We start from the raw sequence: 21,686 nt of genomic DNA on the forward strand, positions 1-21,686 counted from the left end.
GTGTGTGTGTGTGTGTGTGTGTGTGTGTGTGTGTGTGTGTATTCAAATGTATTAAATATATATATTTATTTACATTTGTCTTGATGACTCATGTTGCTTAAGGCTAAATATTTGAGGCATTACTTATCACATGAAAATCAGTTTGATGGATTTAGTAACAGTGTTTAATAAAAATATTTAGGCATTATGGCTAGAGCTTGTGAGTGCTCCAGTAAGATGAATGAAATAAAAACAATTTAGGAAAAGCAAGTTTATTCAGTTGACACTATTCTGCTTGTAAAAGGACAGAACAGCTAGGAAAGGGAATGCATTTAGGATTTTTTATGTGGCAATTAAACATGGTTAGGGGGCTGTGTAAATTAACATGTTTTTAACTGCATTTATGGTCATCTTAATCTGATATGGCTGACTTAATTTCATAGTCATTTGAGGATAGTTAATTCTACTTTATTGTTGCTTACCAGGAAATTATGCTTCCTGCTGTGTGGTGAGGTTTTGTAAATGAATTTAAAGAAAATTGTTATTGTAGGAAAAAAATCATTGTTTAAGCACCATCTAAAGTTGTTGCCTCTAAGGGATCATTGCTGTGTGGTATTTAAAAAAAGGTTTTAAAATGTCTTTTATATCTTGACAGTGTGACTAAAGAGACACAATTGTGTATATTTAATGAAAAGAACAAACAAAAAAGCCAATACCATTCCTAGAAATGTTTAGTGATTAATCCCTTGACTAGAAGACTTCATAGTTGTGAAGTAAGTTGTTCCAGTTGATAATTCTCTTCTTGTACTTAAATAAATGCTCCTAAAATCCTCCTTATAGAATGCCTATAGTAATGCTTATATGCCTCATTTAATATTTTAGCCAAGAGTTTTATTCCAACTATTCTATGAAATCGTTGAAAGATCATTATTTTTCTTTTTTGAGATGAAGATGAATGCATTTCTATGCATATTTGTTATTTTCTTATTGTGACAAAAGACTTGAAGAAAGCAACATCTGGAAGGGAGTGTTCACTGTGGCTCGCCGTGTAATGATACAGTCTGTCATGGAAGATGGTCTGGTCTGAGTTCTGCTACCTGCACTAGCATGAGGATGATATAGCTGTGACACTGCATCTTCAGTCAGGAAGGAGAGAGATGGAAGTTGCTCTTCTGCTAGCTTTCTTCTTTGGGTCCAGGAGTCTAGCTTTTGGGATGATGCAACCCTCATTCAGGTTGGGTATTCTGTCTCAATTAGGTGTTTCTGGAAATATTTACAGATTTTCCCAGGAGTTTGTTTCTTAGGTGATTTTAAATGTAATCAAGTTGACAAAATTATCTATCACAGATACAAATATGTAATAGGCCTGCCTTTTCTCAGCAGCTTTGAGTTGGTCAAATATTATGTGTTCCCTGTGTCATAACTTCTGCATTCTCTGTTTTATAATCATTTTTTTGTTAGTATACCTGTCTACATCATTGCCACCTTTGTATTTTATGCATAAGATATTTTAAAATAACAATTTCACCCCATATCGTGGCAAGCATTAATATTCCAGTTGAGTTTATGCTTCTGGTGTTTGTGCAACGATTTTAAAGTGTGACTGATGGCTAGAATTGATGTTTTTACTCATATATCTCAGTATTATGGATATTCTGGTGTTCTTAATGGGACATAGGTTGATATCAAAAGCTATTTTTAAAAATGGTACAGAAAAAGGAAATATAATATTCCCTGTCAAGTGCCATTGCCTTGAAGTAAAACTGATGTTCAAGTCAACAAATGTCATTTCAATGAGCAGTTGTAATTCAATCAGATCCAATTTTCTATTAATAAATCAAACAAGAGGTATTGAGGCTCTATCTAGCAGCTGTCCTGAAACATATAGACAAAAAGTCTAGAGTGATAGACATTCAATACATGGCACAGGCACATAAAATTGAGATGGATAATATGCCTGGTATACTCCTTTGGATTGCATGGTTTGCAATTTAACACAATAATGAGGCAATTAGATCCATTAAAGGAAGTGGGTGGTTTTTCTCTCTTTAGTCTATGTTACTATAGCCACTCCTTTAACAATTTTTCTCTTAACACTCATTTGAAATTTTATTGGGTCAAACTGTAAAGATTTTTGTCAAGAATAAGCATAGAACTTGATGATACAATGATGCTGGTGATTAATTGGTCCAGTTTTCATTTCTCATATTAAATCGGGAGTTGTCTGCAGTACAGTAATGCAGGGGAGAGTAGCTACCTGTTCTTGTGTTGGAGGAGATCACAGATACCATTTCCCTGGTGCATTGAATTGAGGAAACATGTATTGCGTTTCTAGTTTTACATCAAAATCAATGGCAGCTTGTGGCTAGAAGTTTTAGGATTATGATTTCCTCATCAATTCTGGTTACACTTTCATCTCTTACAATGTAATAGTTGGCCACTAACCTAATAATATTAAATATAATGATTCGGAATTCACAGTTCATTTTTCACATTATCCTCAAAAATTACAGTGTTCATTGTTCTGGTCTAAGCAAATGGAGACTGCTTGAGGATCTTAGGGTGGTGTGGACTCAGGCACAATTAAAAATAGATCAAAAGGATGCCATGCAAAAGTCTCTGTGGTGATTATAAAGTCAGTGGTTTGAATTTTTGATTCTGAGAAAAATTATTATATTAAAACCTGCTTTTGTATACTGAAACTACTCTGTTGAAAAGAAATAAAATACTGTTGTTACTAAGGCTAATTGTGTAAGATTTCAAAAATTAGTAAACTCCTTGTATTCCCTCTGTTGATGAAGGACTGCTATCGTCTACCCTCTTAGAAAACTAAGATGACCCTTGCATTGAAGGGATTCATAGCCTTATGACTTTTGTTAACATAATACATTACTAATTATAGAAGATAGGTTGGATTAATATGGATATGCATGCACATTTAATGTTCTATAGTTTATTAAATGTCATAGTAATGTATTGTCTTGCCTATTAAGTAGATTATGTCAACATAGGATAAATATTGTCTTGAGCTCCTGTGGATGAGATGTGAGTTGTGGTTTTGGTTGGTGAAACAGAGGTTATGAATTTTGTGTTCGAAAAGAGACATTCTTTTTGGCTTACACATCAAGAAGGTTGTAACAAAAGAAGACAGAGGAGGTTGAGGCAGAAGGATGCCTTCAGGTTGGCTAGTAGAGAGCTGGTAGAATCCAGTGTTTCCTGGCCTTTGTTTTCCTCCATAACTTCCCGTAGCCATATGGAGTGCCCTCTCTTTCCTTCAGCCAGTAACTCCATCCTGGTGTCCTCTCAGGACCATGGTTCTTCTTCTGCAGTTAAATAATAATACCTGATATTCCAGCATCTACATAATTATGGCTCTTATGACTCCATAAAAATCAAGAAATAATTGTGTGGATGACTCAAGTTTAGAGGAAAAAAAATCCCTCAACATTAGCAGTTGAAATTTAAAAAGCAAGTCACCTGAGTAAATTAATTAATAGCATTTGCCGAAGTCTAGTCCAACACTCTAAACTGCTGTGACTTTCATGAAAAATTCATAGAGGCTGAAAATTATATTTCATTCATTTTGATTACCTTCTCAATACCTAAAAGCAGCAGCCTAACATAAGTGCTTATATATGTCAGATGATTTACTGTTATTAATATTAGCAATAAATTTTATTTAATTTGTTGTTTCACCAAAAATTTCGAGGAAAGTAGAATTGAAATAAAAAATTCTGTGTTCTGCCACAGTGTGCCCTCTGGAAGGTCTTCTGCTCTGGTCATGTGCTGTAACATTGCATATCCTTGTTTCCTCATAGAAAATGATGAAAATCTCCAGTAAACTCTATCTGGAAATGAAAGCCTCTGATGTGTTTGGCATGTATTCCCTAGCTTATAAAGTATTAACCAGTACACACAGAACTCAGTCTACTAAGGAAAGAAATAGACTTGAAAGAAGATTTGATGAAGAATATATTCTTTTGAATTTCGTTCTAGGAATTTCCTTATGACTTTGAGGTAGGCACAGAGAAAGATAGTAGAGGAAGTTCTTTGCTTTTAGTCAACAAAATGCTTGGAGGTCAACATCAAGGAGGATGTAATAGAAATGCTTCATTTTCTCTAAGTAGACCAGGGGAAGACCTATGAGTTAATTGCTATCTTCCTAGTTTCAGAAGACCATCATGGATATCGAGACCTATAAATGCTACCAGTATTGTTATTGAAGAATATTTTTCAAAATTCCTTGGGGTCCAGTTTGACGCAGGCCAGGCATTTCCGCTTTCTCTGGGGAAGAGAACATGAGCCTCAGGATGGAGACTACCCTTCTGGCCGGTCTTTTTTTTTTTTTTTTTTTTTAGTTAAAAATTGTACTTTACATGTTGATCACATAGAATATAAAGGTTCAATTTATATATTAAATATGGTTTAGATGTAACAGCTGTTCACATCGCTTGCTGGATTCTCTCCCACTGTGGCCAGATTTCTCCTGAAATCTTCAAGGGCAGAGGTTAGATTACAAGCTCCTGAGTCAATCTGGCTTTAATTCTTTACTTTATTAGTGCCAGTATATCCTTCTAGCTGGTGCTTTCTATTTTGTAATCCCCAGGAATCTAATTTACTAGGCAGTGCTGGTAATTTTTCTTCCATAGGAATTAGCTTAATAAGACATCCAATGGCCTTTTACATATGTAATTGTGTTTGGCTTTAGTCTGCATTACTGACGTGTCTATAGCAGCAAGAGAACAGTGGTAACTGAAACGACATAAAATGTCTTGCAGTAGATAGTACAGTAAAATACATTACAGGTATTTAATCTGGACAGGAAAACCGAGACTAATATTTCTGGGGATCCAGAAGTTGAATTTGATGGATTCTGCTACTGTGGGAGCATGTGATCTATTTGGTCTAATGGGAGGAGGTAAAATTTTCCTCAATTTGGAGACTCCTCCAACTGTGTTGTTTGTTGTAAACAGCATTCCAGTAGAGGCCTGTTGCCCACAGCCATGGTTTTGGGTTGGGATGTTAATGCTTTAAATAGAGTTAGTACCACTATCCAGAGCTAAATTACCTCATCTCCATGGCGTCTCCTCGCATGTTCTACAAGTCAACTCAGGGTTTGCAAGTTATTTTCTGTCATATTCCACCTGGGCCATTTACAGATCACAGTTTCTGTGGTAACTGATTCCTGTAATATGTTGCCATTCTGAAATAATCAAATACCATGCATTATTTCTCCCTCTGTAGTACTTGCTGTCTTTTATTCTTCCCCAAAGTGTTAAATCTGGCCTTTAGGAATCAACATCCTGTAAACCCCAGGAGACAGTGTAATGTGTCTGCAACATGGGGCTTATTGCAAACAGCTGCTATTGTAGAACACCGGCTAGCAAATTGTGCCTCAGGTGACCAACATAAAAGGAGCCGAGTGCATTGTGCTTCCTAATGAAGTACAACTGGAACGAGTTGCCAGCAGAGTCCGTCTACTGTGCTGTTTTACCTAACCTTAACCTTAAATTAGTAATACTGCACGGCTAGCAGTCTGAGCCTTCGTTAACAGGAATTGATTGGATTCTTAAAATGTATGGAACTTCCTGTGTGATTTATTGCAAAATCTCCATTTTTATGCTTGATGTGTCTCTTCAGGAAAATACTAGGCGAAACCCTGTATGAAATATGAAATTATCAGGTGTAGACTTTACTGCTATCTCTTGTACTTGTCAGCATTACTTCTATTTCACCCCTGAGGTAAGCCCCAGGGTTTTGGGGACTCAAAAGTTTTTGCCTCAATTTCATTTCCAAAGACCTTCCCTGCTTTTGGTGTGTCTCCGGTGCTTTTGGATAGCACCTTATGTTCACAACTACTGACTTGTTCTCAGTTTTCAATATATTCAAGTACTTTATTTTCTCTTCCTCTTTGATCTTCTGTTTTTTCCCAAGATAATTGACTGCTTATGAACAGTTGTATCAGTTTCTGACAGTGTGCGATTACTTTACCTATGGACAACTCTTCTGATATTTTAGTTTGTTAAAGATGAAATATAGGAAGATAAGAAACCTGTTAATGCCCAATTAGTGTGAACGTGTCACACCTTGGTGGCTTTTCCTTGTTTTGGTGCTTCTTTCCAGGCCGGTGGTGTCTTTAGTTTGTTCAGTGTACACCAGCTTTGGAATATACTGAAGAGGAAGAAGTATGATCACTGTGACCCAGAGAGTAACAGGGGTGCAGACTGAGTGTTCATTTTAGGTATGGTGTTCAGGAAAAGACTCTCAGAAGATACCACTTGGAAACTGAAGGCAGCAGCCCTACCAGAAAGCCAGGCAGGAGTCAGCTTGGCAGTGAGGGACAGATGGAAAAGCCCCAATACTGGCTGTGAGATCCTGCAGCTCCACAAGGGCAAAGCTGAAGAAGGGTAGAGCTGGCTGAGGTTTTCAAGGCAGTGATCATTAGTAGGGTGGAGGCCAGCCTCCTGGTGATACTAAGCAGAATGATAGCAGAATGACTAACTGACTTCTCTATGGAAAAAGAAAATGGATGGAGGCAAAAATGGAAGTTAGGCACTTAAGAAGCAGAGAGAAAATGGATTGAAATGTGTTATTGGAGGTACTATGCGGACATTTTAGCTGCACTGGTGGTAGTTAAGTGGGTAGAGAAGGAGAAAATATAAGGCCATCCCTAGTGGTTTGGTTTGATCAATAAGGGTACAGTTGTATCACTTGATGGGATAGTGGAGCTTCTCTCCTTTGCAGAACAGAAATCTATAGCTTAGAATAGTAAAGTAACATCTTCAAGGCTGGCTTCTCCTTTACCCTGCCCCTTCAAGTCACAGGGAACACCGCAGGTTCCAGTTGGATATAGTTTGTTCCCAAGGACTCATGCTTTGAAGGCTTGGTCCTCACTGTGGCAGTGCACTGGAAGGTGAGACCTTCATAGGATAGAGCCTTTCAGGAGAATCCTTCCGCCTAGAGATTAGCTCTCAAGAGGAGGTTGTTCTAAGTGGGACTCCAGCCTTGCTCCCAGGCTTGTGTTACATTGCATTTCTCAGACATTCTCCTTGGTCTTTGAAAGAACAATCAAGCACATTTTTTTTTTTTTAACATTTGCAGAAGAATTCAGAGATCTGCCTGCAACTGTTAAATGCAGAGAATAAGCTTGCTGGGTGAAAGGTTGCCCTGAAATTACCATTCCTACCACACTTAAATACCCCTTGTCCCAGGCTGTCTTTGAACTCAATAATCTGCCTGTCTCTGTATGCATAAACAAGAAACTGAGTTGGGTGGCATCTTGCCCTGTGACCACCAAGCTGGTTCATAGTGCAGCTCCCTCTGTTCTTTTAGATAACTGAAGCTTGTTATATAATTCATATTGCATCCATAAATTTTGTATAGTTGAGAAATTATATAGTCCTGAACCCATTTTTTCAGAATTCTTTCCCACAGCTTAAGTGCTGGCCTGAAGGTCTCAGCATTTACCATTTTGCTGAGGCCTAGACACACCCTTGACTCCTAGACTTGTGCTGTTCCTAGTTATCATGGAGCCATTACCCTTGGCAAGGAGAACATTCCCCATAACCTTGGCAGGGAGAATATTTCCTGAAGGAGGAACATGAAGTAAAATATGTGTGTGTGTATTAATAAGCCTTATGCCCACATCAACCACTGTCACTTGTGGAGGCTCACACCCTGCTGGCTCTGTTTCAGAGGTGGTGACCATGTCATACCATTCCTACCACGGCCATGCAGGACTGGGTAGATTTAACTCTTTATTTTAGAATGAAAATAGTTTTTATAACGTGGAGAAAGTAATGAATCTAGAATGGATACAATCACTCAGTATCTGTTGAAGATATTCTGGAAATGTCTGTCATGTATAATGAGCACTTGCAAGAATTTTCTGCTTGGTTGGGCTTAATGGATGAGCCCCAATTTGAAACCTCTAGGAAGAGGAATAAACAATGGCTCAGAGTCCCATTGCTATTGTGTTCCATTGTTTGAATTTTTGCTAAGTTGAGCATGTTTATGTTTCAGTGGTTTTTCTGGGTTTGGGCAGTTTTTATTCCAGAAGGACAATAAAATTAATAAGTCATGTAGTACTGGACTTTTGGTTCAAGAAAAATTTTGGAATTTTTCTGTTCAAGCAGGCAAATGATTGCTTATATAACGATTTTAATATTCTTAGAAACACAGCAAAATTAACATATTTTAGTATGTATTTAAAGTACAGACAGACTGATGTGCTTTATATAGAAATCTAAAATTTTATCTGGTCTAAACATGCATGTGTTACTGTCCTAGCACTGTAAAGCACTAGAAGGCAGCATCAGAATTCAAAAGTCAGATTACCAGAATAAGATTTTTATGACCTTTATCATCTTTGTATATATGTGAAATCAACAAACAGTTTAAAATATATGATATTTTAGTATATTTAAAAATCCTCAGTTACTAATCCCTATTCATAAAATAAATTTCTGGAAGGATCTTGTAGATCAAAGTTAGCCTGCTTCTAAAATTATTTTTCCACTTTACAATCCAACATCAAATCTCTCTTCTAACACTTCAAAAATGGTTCTGGTTACCTAAAGCTCTTTCTTAAATACCAGGCTAATCCTTTTCTTCAAGGAGCTTGCCTTTCTGGTTCCAGCTGTATCCTTTGTGGTCTCAGCATATGCTTAAATATTTCATATGTTATCAAGATTTATTTATGAAGACTTACCTAGAAGAGTTAATCCTGAGAATAGTTCTACTTCGAAGCATAATGAAATAGTTATTTCCAGTTACTTCCCCTTTCATATTTATGTGTGTTCATGTGTGTATGTTCAGACTGATTGAAGTCTCATTTGTTGTATGTGTGTGTACATGCATAATTTTGTGTGTTACACACTAAAGTTTACATTGATTTTCATTCATTCTTCCCTCCAGGGTGTTTACTGGATATTATTTATTCCTTTTATAACCACAACACTGTTCCTTTCTTAGTAGACTCACAATAAATATTTATCATTTGAATACAATATATAAAATCTTATTCTAGTGCTGGCCTTCAGATGAGGGCCTTCACTATTAGGTCCTTTTAAAAGCTGTCCTCAGAACATCTGAGATTTGTTGGTCACTAAAATTATCACTGAAAGGTTAGATTACATAAGAGATCATGTAACTTCTTAGAACAGCGGTCATCAGAAAGCATTTTGTTTTGAACAGTAATGTTCAAAAAGTTTCAGAAAGTAACATTAAAAAGATTCTTTGTAGCACCTCATATTGTATGTGAAAATTTTAAACTGAATTTCAACATGCAAATAGAACCATGTACATACCCTAAGCTTACATACAGCTAGATAAATTCTTCCAAAAACAGTGGCCCTAGAACCACCTCATTGATCAGGATGAAGAGCCTGGCTTCTGCATATTCTCTTCTGTTACTGTGGTATCCAGATGATCTAGCTCTCCACAGATTAGTTTTACCCGCTTTGAAATATGTATAAATTGAATCACATAGTAAGTATGCTGTTGTGTCTGGTTTCTTTCAATATCTTTATGTACTTGAAGTTTATTTCTGGTTTTTGTAGCTGAGGTTACTGTAATTGCTATGCACTATTCTCTTGTATGGCTGTTTCACAATTTTTATTTCTTCTTGTTGATAGACATTTTAGATTGTTGCTAGTTTTCACCACTAGAAACAATGCATGAAATTCCCTGTGCTTGTATAAACTTTCCAGAGTTATACCAGTGCATGGCATTATAGGATTCAGGGCCTCTGTTTGTTTCATTCTGGGAGCCTCAGCTCAAGAGGTTTCTATGTGTTTGAGTTCTACTGTACACTTTAAAGTGTGCTTAATGTTGGAGATATGTTTTACAGCAATTCATATGGGCTGAAATACACATTTAAAAATGTAAAACCTAAAAAAGATATAATTTAATTTTAAACAAATTAGAACATCTATTTTTTTAATTCCAGATTTTTTTTTCTTTTTGATACAAAAAAGTTAATGGGAACTATATTATCTTGTAGCTATTATATCATAGAGGAAAAGGTCTGTAACAGAGGGGGAAAATCCTAAGAGTTCATGGAAATTTAAGTTATTACAGTCTACTCTCTGTCTCATATATATTACTAAAAAATACTTTTTTTTCTTTTTTGAAACATGTTTCTATGTAGCCAAGGATGACTTTAGATTTCTGATTCTCCTGCCTCTACCCCCTGAGTACTGGGAATTTAGTCATTTATGTCGTGTTGGAGATTGGACCCAAGACTTGTCTAGTGCATACTAGGTAGGCATGTGGCTAGCTTAGCCATGTTCTAGTCTAAAACATGCTACTCTTGAGTTTCAACAAAGAAAACATTCAGACATCTAGATTTTCTTTCTATTGTTTCCCATTACAAGGGTCTTTATATTATGTCTGATACGTTACAGACAGTAGATTGTATATTTGGGATTCTGTAGTGAATGGTAAGTATTAATCTATAACTTATTAATAATCTGGTAAAATGTTAATATTCTATAAGGATCAATACTTCAACAATTATAATTGCTTGCTAATCTCAGTTTACCTTTTGAGGGTATATTATGTCCTTCTGATGTTGTGGTTTCTTTAAAAAACTTATTTTTTTAGACTGGATTCATTCAGTCATTCTGCTTGGTCTTAAACTATGTAGACTGGCCTCTACATCACAGAGATAGAGCTGTCTCCATTTCCACAGTGCTCAGTTTAAGGATGTGTATCATGCTCGTCCCATGATTCTTTTAAAGAACAAGTATGCTGATTTGGCATATTTTTGAATGTTATGTCTAGTGTTTGTAAAGTATTTTAGTGTACTGCAGAAGACCAGTGAGTAATTCTAGTTTGCCCTGCAAATCCTTGACCATGCATGTATGAAAGAAGGTGTTAGTTAAAGTGTATGTTTGAAGCTGATGAATGACAACCATTGTTTTTCCTTTCCTTGTTCAGTTGCACCGAAGAGCTTCTGTCTGGCTGAGAACAGTGCCTGTTTGATGATTTTCGGGAAAATGCTCTACCTGGATTGTTTCTTAGTTTCTGTCTCTCTTAGATGAGGTTGTGGGTCTAAGCTGGCCCCACTCTAGCTAACATCTGGGCATATATCTATATATTAGTGGAGGTGATTGGGTGCATATTGAAGCAGAGGCTTTGTTTGCTATTAAGGAGCAACTTAGGCGGGCCTCTGTCTTTTCTTCTTCCTTGTAAGAGAAGGGAGATGTCTCAGAAAGAGAATAACTTTTAGCCCTGGTGTGAACTGCATGACTGGAGCTGAAAAGAACCCAGGGAGAGAGGGATTTGCTGAGTCATGGTGTTGGACTTGGTGTTCTAAGCAGTATAATTCTGATGAATAGTGTCTCAGGACCCTTTTGTAAAATGATGCATTCTGACATCCAGTGACCTTTTAAACTAATATTTCTATTATGTAATTCAGTTGCTTCTGTTTCCTGAAAGTAATCACATTAGCTTGTACTGAGGTAGATAATGATTTTGTTAGCAATTTCCTTTGTGGTAAGTGTTTTTACAGTAATTTAGTTTGAAGGAAGAATCGTTTATACAAATAAAACCCAGGGAACTCACCTGTACTGCACTGGGATCAAGAATAAAAATGTAGCCGTTGACCTGTGGGACAATACTCTTGATCTGAAAACAAATGACCACATTGACTAGATTTATTTTTGGGAAAGCTTATTGCCATTTAAAGATCATGAAGTACATATACACACCCACTTACCCACATACCCCGTTGCTAGTTCTTTCTCATTCAAAGATGGATTTCTTTGTTCATAAAATAAGGACAGTAATCCTTCATAGAATTGATGACATTATAACAAAAATTAGCCGTAGTGTTTAAAAACATGACAGTAAATGAAGAGCAGTAGTTTTCCTTTCTTTGAATTCGTGCTGTGAGATCTTATGATGACTTAATTATTAACATAAATAGAATTGATCAGTGTAACTTCTTAAGTGGTTTTTATCACAGATGATTGTTTGATTCATGGCCTATCCATTAATTCTTTTCACCCAGTCAATTGATGAGTCATAATACCTGGCTCCAATTATCTCTGAAACCAATTTACTGGACCAGGAGCTTGATGGTGTAGATGAATGTAGTTTTTTCTAAATGATTTTCTAAAAATTAATAGTCATGAAAGAAGATGGAGGTAAATGTGATAAAAAGAGAGTTGACAACAATTCTTTGTGCACTTTGCTTCTTTCTTCTATCATGCAGAGTGTGCTGACATCACCAGTTGTTTTACCCCTTAACTCTGTGTACTTAGCTCAACAGCTATCTTCTCTGCCTCTGTCTCTTGATTACAGAACTCTGTCTTGTATGTCACAACTTGGGACTTGGCTACTCTACAAAGGCTTCTGATTGCTTCTACCTTTTCCCCACCTTTTTTGGTTTGTTGTTTCACCTACTTAACACAGCACAGGCTGCCCTGTAGTGTATACATCCTGTGTATGTATGTCTCAAATCTCCAGCTAGATTATGTTTGGCAGTGATTTTTTCTAACCCAGCATGTCCCTTTCCATGGCAGGACTGTACTGAGTGTTTGCTGGTGCAGTAACTACTTCTCTGCTTTGGCAACAAAGCACAATCTGCTTGCAGTGGTGCTTGGTATTGAGATTTCTCTTTCTTCCTCCTGCCACACTTGTTCCTTCTGCTCCTCCTCCTTTTCCTCCAGGTTTGCTATCTGTGTGTGACAAAGCTAGGTGTGTTGGGTATGTTGGTGTCTTGTCTGCCTTGAGGTCACAACAGCTTCCAGAAATTGGCTCCCACCTTCTGTTTTGCTTTAAGGGTGTGTCCTTCCTGTTGCTTTGCTGTGTGCACATGCAGTTTGTACTGAGGTAGCTGGCTTCTGAGCTCCTTCTCCTGTCCCTGCTTTCCTCACTCTGGGGAGGGCTGGGTTATAGGAGGTGTGTTCCCAATACCTCTCTTCACATGTGGGTTCTGAGTGTCTGAGCTCCAGGCCTCAGGTTTGTAGACAAGGGCTTTTATGCACTGAACCATCCCCTTGACCCTAGTTTTGCCATTTCTTTGGGTGTTTTAGGTAACTAAGACAGACACTTTAGGTTTGACTATTTTGAGGTCATAATTGTTTGTGCTGAATGTCTGGTTCATTCCCATTTCTCTACCTACTTTTTGTCCATTCATCCATCCATCCATCCATCCATCCATCCATCCATCCATCCATCCATCCATCCATCCGTCCATCTGTCCACCCATCCTTCCAACCATCTATATATTTTATATTATGCCCTAATTTAGTGCTACATAGTCATGGGAAACAAAAAAAATCATAATCGAAAAATGATTATCCTGTAATGACCATTGGATATTCCTAAATAACACTAATAATTTTCTACACTGTTACTATTCACCAGATCATAGCAAAATCAAATGTCCATTTGAAGTGAGTGGGACAACCAGCCTTGAGTACAGATGGGGCTGGTGATCTGAAGTTGTCAACATTTTTGCTTATTTATTTGTTATTGCCAAGTCAAGGCTTGTTTTGGTAGTCTACTTAAACGTACCACTTTCAGAGACTGTTCATCCAAAATTCTGAAAAGAGAACTGAAGAACACAGTTTCGAAGAAATTCACCAACTTGAAAGATCAGCAGCGTAAGACGATTTGACTTTTAGTGACATGAATGTAGTGGGTAGGTATGATGTTTAAAATGGGAGTGTTTGGCTTGATGGTGATAAGTGAAGAAATAGCTTTCCTTAAACAAGATAATCCTTCAGAATCATGCAGGGTCTGTCCTGTGTGTGTAGGTATGAAAAGGGCATATTAGGAATTCAGAAATTTGAAAATGCTTTTGAAATTGAATTGCTCATGTAGATAAGATAAACCACGGAAGATTCATTGTAAAAAAAAGAATATTTGAATTGAAACATAGTACTGATAAGTCCTCCTTAAAACCAAGGGCATTTCAAAACTAAAAAATACAGCTCAGACTGAAAAATGGATCACATCTTATTCTAAAACCGTCTAAAGCATTTCAAAACATACCATTTTCTTATCATATACTTACTTTAGAAATAAAACAAAATTATTAGATGTTTTAGAAATAAAACATTGTACAGTTATATATGATTCCCTTTATGATAAAATTCAAACAAGAATTGTACATTTATTTTCAAAGTACGATGGTCTTGGCTTCCTTTAGAACAATCACAGATATTTTTCATTTGTTGTATGTCATTTTAGATACTAACTTTTTATGTATCTATTAAGTATCTGTCATCTGTGTACTACCTACAGTCATCTATCTATTATTCATTATTGATCTATGTATATATGTTTGTATCTATTTCTACCCTCTGTCTCTAAATAGAGATATATAATTTCTGTTTTTTGTAGGGATCAAATTGTTCTTACTTTTATATATACCTTTAAAAAATTAACAGTAGAGGTTACCAAACACAGGATATATTAAATGGCTCCTCTTGCTGTTTATCTATTCTTCTAATATTGCTATTTCTCCATTCTTCTAATTCTTATCTAATCTCTTAAAGTATTTTCTTTGTGATGGAAATTTAACTCCTTTCCATTATTACTGATATAAACAGCATTTTAGTAAACATTCTTGAATGTTTTCTTCATAGTCATGTGTGAGTAAGTTCTAGATATATAAGTGCAATTAAAAGTGTATGCAGATTTTAATGGGTATTAGTAGTGTTGCTTTTTGATAAACTATTATTTTATGTACTGCTCAATGTTATATAAGGGTATCAGGAAACTATTTAAATGTTGTGGGCTGGAAATATATAACCCAGTAGTAGAGCTTTTGCCTAGCATGTGAGTACATAGATTTTGTCATCAGTTAATACACACACACACACACACACACACACGGGGGGGGGGGAGGAAGAGAAAGAAAGAATAAATGAATAGACTTTGTAAATTCATTTGTAAAATATAAGAATATATTGATTTTTATCTGTATTTAAGTGTTTTTTTTTTTGTTTTTTGTTTTTGTTTTTTTGGGTTTTTTTTGTGGTGTTGGACATCCCTTTTTGGTTTTCTTTATATATTTCATGTATGAATCACATGTTAATCATTGTACCTGTTTTGGTGTGTGTCTGTTTGCTTTGTATCATGTTGTGAGACAGGGTCTGGCTGTGTAAGCATGGTCAGCCTTGATCTTGCTGTTAGACCAGTCTAGCCTCACATCTGCCTATGCCTGAGAGCACTGGGACTGTTGCTTGTGCTGCCTGCTCAGTTGAACATTTACTTACTCCTACTGTGACACGTGTGTGTATTATTAGCTGTTCATCTGTTATTTGTGCTGTAAATATTTCTCTTGAGTTAATTATTGCAGGTTGTTTTCCATGGTTCTTAGAGGAATCTTTCATTTTGTAGATTCTGGCCCCTTCATCTTTTTGAATAATTTAATAAACTATTAGGTTAGAGTTGTAAGTCTCCGGTGTCGGGTGTTAGTCCACTTAATGTGTTTCCTTTGGGAAATCTTTTTCTTCCTTATTTAAAACATAAGCTGGCCCTCTTTCCTCACTCCCATGTGAACCTTTTCTTTTCTGGCCCTTTCCCTTCTCTTCTACTCTGTTTTATGCACTTGGTTGATGGCTGCTGTTTTTCTACTTCCCTTTTCTGTATTTCCTTTAATGTTTTTGTTTTTTCTTTTGGAAATCATGTACTCCCGTTTCTGTTTTAATGTGATTTTGCACTTCTGTTACTTTCTGAATTTTAATCAACTCTTGTCTTTTTTCTTCCTTTTCTTCCCTCTCTCCCTCCTTCCCTCCCTCCCTCCCCCCTCCCTCCCTTCCTTCCTCTTTATTTGGCTTGTGGATATTTTAGTTTTGAATGTTATTGTTTTGTTCCAACTTATATTTTTGGTGAATTCAGTATTTATCAGCTCACTTACTTGAGCTTTCACTTTACTGTTTATATTATGGTTTATTGTTTGGTTGGTGATTTCATTTTTTTCCCAGCCAGGGAGGTTGTGACATTTCTAGTTTAAATTTTCCATATTCTTTTTGCTGTATATGAACAGGATGGCTTTGGCCTCCTTACTGGATAGCATGGCTTTGCTCTTCCCTTACTGGATGACACAACTTTTGAATAGCCATATGCTTGTTCCTTTTTAAAGTTCTTTTTGCCCTACATATTTTTTCTTTACATTTGTAATGTATGATTTCTAAAGAAATTTCTCTTCCCATCTAAGTACTAACCAGGCCTAATCCTGCTTAGCTTGGGAGTTGAGGGAAAGAGGGAGGGGTGGAAAAGAGGGATTAGAGGGAGGAAAAGGAAGAGAGAAAGTGATGGAATTATTTTTAATTTAATTTCAAATAATAAAATTTAAAGTAACCAATTTAAAAATTGTCCTCTTACTTACACATTTTCTCCATTCCATAGTGATGTTGTTTGAGGTTGTATTGCTAGGTCATCCAGGCCTTTCCAAGTCCCTTCTTCTGATCTAACTGCTTAATCTTTAGTGGCTCATGCCTTCTCTTTCTAGAAGTGGCTTTAGACTGTGTCATGGCACGCTGTCACCTTCTCTCTTTAGGGTTGTTTCTTCTGAACATCCCTACCTCTTCTTGAAGGCAGTGATAGGTATTTGAAGAAGAAGACTGATTTTGGTATTTGCTTTTGTACTTAGAAGCAAGCTGTTGTTTGGACGGTCCCTGTGTTCCAGTCAATGTTGCTTTATCCTCTACTGATTGAGAAAGGTTTGAATTTATGTCAGCTCTTGCCTAGGAAGCCCAAAGTCCACCCTATCAGTGTGTACTTGTCACGTAATGTGCTACAGGAGCATAAGTGTCCTCTGTTTTGCTTATTAATGAAATTCAAATTCTGATATATGTGACTGTATATGACAGCTTCACAATAGATGAGAAAGTATCTAACTCTCCATACACTTTACAAGACACATTCTGAGCAGCTTAAAAAAGAAGGGCTTCTACAATCTTACCAAGGCCTTATTAATGTAAAATTCAAATGACTTTGTCTCCCTGTTATTAATGGCTAGTGTCCTTGTGTGTTTTCTGGAGCTAAGCAATAAAACAATGATCTCCCTTTTAAGAATGATGCACTGTTGGCTGTTGTTATATCTGTGACAACTATGCATGGTTAGTGAGTCCAAGGGCATGGTGAAGTTTCTTGTGGAATGATTGCTTTCAAATGTGATACACCAGTTATTTTGCTGGTTAATGTCAAGTAAATATCGACATCACTTCCCAAGATATGCAGATGCACGATATACCTATTTGTCTTGCCTCTCTGCGTTATGAACTTCCCACCCATGGGCATGTACATATATTATACATGGTATCCAGTGGTTACCTTAAGATATAGCACACCTGACCTTTATAAAACTCATTCAGAGTCCTGCCTTATTTTGGATTATTATTACAGAACCTGTTTCTAGAAGAACCTGTTTTTTAGAAACTGTGGTCTCTAAAATAATTCCTGTACCAATAAGGAGCCAGGAGGGATAGTTACTGTCCTACTAGGGAAAACTGCACATAATCACATGCATGCGTTTCTAATCATGATTTGGAGAGCCAGCCCCCATTCTCGCTGCTGTGGATTTCTCAATAGCACGTCATGATTGCAGTGATATTGTTTAAATTATGTTTCCCATATTACATCAGTTTTGAAGCATCTTTAATATTTCTTTGTAACCTGCAGCTGAGTTGAAAAGAACTCCAGCTGCATTGACAATTTTCAAAATAACTTTTAAGTGCTTCTGGAGGACTCCCTGAGAGATGTATTTTTATGGTACTCTTAAAACAAACAAACAGACAAACAAACAAACAAACAACTCAGAGGAATCCCGAGTAAGACTGGATTGTTTTACTTTCATTAGTTCTATTGTGACATAGTGGACATGAATGGCCTTGGCAGTTATCTTTTATCTTTTCCAGCCTAATGACAAAAAAACCCAAAACAAACAAACACAAAACAAAACAAACAAAAACCTGTAGTATTGTGGCTGGTTCCTGTCTATCACAGGTTTATTAACCTGATTCATATATTTGTTATTTTATTGCTCTCCAAAAATAGGTGGTTAGCTGTACAGATAAACCCTCATCTTCACAATGAAACTAAAAATCCTTTGAAAAATTAAAATTAAGAACAACTTTGAAGAAGTCTGAATATTCTAACATTCTCCATGTTTGGAGTTCACATTTGTTATCTCAAGCAATGACTGCTCTCTTTCTGCCTGTGCATTTATTCTTGCTTAACTGTGCTCTGAGGTAACATAAACTTCTGAATTAATAACACGCAGCGAGTTTACTTCCTTGCTTCTAACTTACCTCAGAAATCTGTTTAAAATGTTTTTCTTCTTCATCCAGAAGCAGCATGTTTGTGGGTTAAAATGTTCTGTGTTGACTTGTTTGTTGACTCCTATGTTGTATGTTTCCAAATGTTGTGGAGATATCCCAGTCTTCTGGAACGTCATCAAGTAGACGGATTCAGGTGCAGTTGTGCTGCAGATGGGCAGTGAGGGTGTGAAGTCATCCTAGCAAAGCCTTGGAAACCATTTCTTTACAGTGACACATTTACACAAATCTTGAACATCTAGTTTGAATGAAGGCCCTCCCAAAGAAGGTTACACGAAGCATTCAGTTGAGGACATACTCTGTTTTCCATAAGATTTAAGAGGGAGTATTGGTCAGATTTATTCTTTGTATTAGTTGCATTTGAATGATGACTCTTTAAAAAGCATGATATATAAAATATTGAAAGTACTAGCTCAGGGTATGTTATACTGTATTTCATTGCACCAGTGCCTGTTTGTGCTATATGTAGTTACTCAATTGACCACATCCAGGATGCCTACTGGACTAGAAGTGCCCGACTGACGTTGTACTGTGTATAACTGTGCAGTATTTAAATAGAACAATTTTGTTGCAGATTTTTTTTTTAAGATCCAGTTATAGTAGCCGGGCGGTGGTGGCGCACGCCTTTAATCCCAGCACTTGGGAGGCAGAGGCAGGCGGATTTCTGAGTTCGAGAGTTCGATACTAGCCTGGTCTACAGAGTGAGTTCCAGGACAGTCAGGGCTACACGGAGAAACCCTGTCTCCAAAAACCAACCAAACAAACAAAAAAAAAAAAGATCCAGTTATAGCATTTCTAAATCACAATTTAACTTAGTTTTGTTAAATACTATTTTATAGTATTTTTGACATTTTCTGAATATTCATAGTATTCCTTTTTATTTTCCAGTAAGGAATTAAAGTAAGTTTGGTAGCCAATGTAATGTTACTTCTCTTCCTTCATTTCACTCTATCTGATGAATCATTGATAATTGTTACTTTATAGATAAGAGATGTTATTTCAAAAAATTGCACAGCTGGTAATTGAATGCAGAACCTATTGCCTGTTAGTCAGGTACTTTACCACTGAGCTACTTCCTCAGCCATGTATGTATGTATATATATATATATATATATATATATATATATATATATATATATATCAACCTGTAGCCTACCAGAAGCCCATATGAAGCTGAGAATATATATAAATGTAGCCCAACAGAAAGTTATCAATGTACACAAAACATTTTTGTGTTTTGTATCCTTTGCAGCTGTTAAGCATGAACTTTATAGATGACACCATTAATACAGTGTCAAAAGGTTGGTCATGCCTTCTGGCAGTGAGACATTGCATCCCCAGTATTTTCAAATTTAGTATATGAAAATGAACAAATTATAAATAATATTTTGAATGCTTCGAGGAAATTAAGTTAGTATGTACTAGTTCAATATTATAGGCATCATTTGTCTTTCTCACACAAATATGATTTGTGTTTATGGAGAAAGACTATTTTAAGACAAAACAGAGAAATGTGCTCTTCAGAAGAAAATAAAAATAGAGATTAAAATTGTGCCTTCAGAATTCAAGGATCAGATGACCTCTTTTTAAACTCATCCTCAGGGTTGCCCAACATAGTCTGTAAACCTGTGACTCTTCCTGTGTGCTTGGTGCACTTATTCAAAGTTTGAAACTCTCAGAGGACCCAGAATGCTACAAGAGACACTGGGTTCAGGAGAGAGCATTTCATAACCTATGTAATAAGAATCAGAAAGTTCCTATGTGTGGGAAGCCTCAGTAGAAAAAGGGCAAGTTTCAAGAAACTAAAGTCATTGTGAATTCAACATTGTTGATGACTAAGTAGCCTATGAGTAAGATTAAAGAAAAAATGATAGTATTTTACCAATTTCTGTGTGTGGGATAACCTTTCTAAATTTTCAGAAATCATTTCATTTAGACAACACTATGTAGTTGTCTGTGTATAATTTAATATTATCAGACCCTTGCATCACTGTTAATATCTACTACCTTAAGTATTCATCCTACCCCCACAGTCCAGAAAATAGTCATTTTTCTCATTTTATGTCTTCCAAGTATTGTCATTTTGGTATTAACAATTTGAATTGTTGATCAAAAATGTGATCAAAAATCAAAACTAATTTAATCTTGCGTAGTTACAGGATAGGACAGGAACATTCTCCCATACACTTGTGGCCATGTTTTCACCATTAAGATTAACAAGAATTCTCCATATTGTCCAACTCTTTGGGCTTTAGTTTTCACTGACAATGTCTTATCATTTGTGTTCCTCCCTCCTTGCCAGCATCAGGACCAAGATTCACAAGGCTCTTACAATGCCTTAGAGGTCTTATAAGTTAAAAATCCAATGCTGTGTATCTGATGGAGAAGAAGACAAGTGAGTCTCTTCTAGTGGATCTTCCCTTCCTGAAAAGGCAAAACAGTTGACTGTGGATGTTCTCAGAAACCATATGTATTAAGCCCCTTCTCTGTCCTCTGTCATCCTTCTGTACGGACCAGCCTTGCTCTTGTCCCCTCTCTGCCTTCCCTCCCCTTCTCCTTTGTACTTTGCCCTTGATTTATGCTATTCTATTTTCAAGAAATATAAATTGGTTTTTTAAATTGAAAATGAAATAAGATTGCTTTTGAAGTATTTCTTCAACATTTGAGGTATTTCTTCCGTACTATACTGTAGGCAGTTTGCACATCAGTATTGTCTCTATGAGCTCGGTACTGTACAACAGCTTTCCTGACTGACTTAATGTTCACCCACTTGCACAATTACACACTTCTACTTCTCCCCTGCCTATGGTAATGACCATTCCACCTTCTGCTCTATGACTGACTGCATTCGATGCCTAGTGTCAGAGGAGTCGTGAAACCTCATTGTTTCTGGGTCTGGCTCCTTTATTTAGAACAATATCTTTCAGGTTCTTCCACATTGTGGCATGTGCTAGGGTTTCCTCTTGTTTTAGTGTTGAATAATAGTTCCACATATTTATTTACCACATTTTCTTTATCCATTCATCTGATAGACATTTAAGTCGATTTTGTATCTGTGCTATTATGAGTAATGCTTCAGAGAATATGCATATGAATAGTTAATTATGCATCTCATTTCAGTTATTTTGGGCAACTATCTAGAGATGACATTGTTACCAGAAATGGTAATCTTTGAAAAATAGCTTTCTTGGGAAACTTCATATTGCCTCTGTAGCTGCGCCATCATTTTATATTCCCACCAACAGTACATAAATGTTCCATTGTCCACACCTTGACAGCACACACACTCACCAAACACACACATTTACACATCACACTCTACTGACGTACCACATACACACACACACAGAGGGAGAGGGAGAGGGAGAGAGGGAGAGAGGGAGAGAGGGAGAGAGGGAGAGAGGG

The 21,686-nt window shown here is 36.5% G+C and overlaps 1 protein-coding gene and 1 long non-coding RNA gene across 7 annotated transcripts in view; one reads left to right on the plus strand and one right to left on the minus strand.

The window, feature by feature from the left end:
• The window catches only part of Immp2l (inner mitochondrial membrane peptidase subunit 2), a 796,480-nt gene that overhangs the window by 198,262 nt on the left and 576,532 nt on the right, over positions 1-21,686 (plus strand). The window lies entirely within an intron of this gene.
• LOC114622432 lies at positions 3,014-16,477 on the minus strand. Its single transcript, XR_003711591.1, has 4 exons — positions 16,331-16,477; positions 11,548-11,610; positions 5,048-5,182; positions 3,014-3,302 (listed from the first exon to the last, which is right to left on the minus strand). It is a non-coding gene; the product is annotated as an uncharacterized LOC114622432 (long non-coding RNA).

The sequence above is a fragment of the Grammomys surdaster genome, unplaced genomic scaffold, assembly GCF_004785775.1.
Source record: "Grammomys surdaster isolate TR1022 unplaced genomic scaffold, NIH_TR_1.0 188, whole genome shotgun sequence".
In the NCBI taxonomy this organism is placed as follows: Eukaryota; Metazoa; Chordata; class Mammalia; order Rodentia; family Muridae; genus Grammomys; species Grammomys surdaster.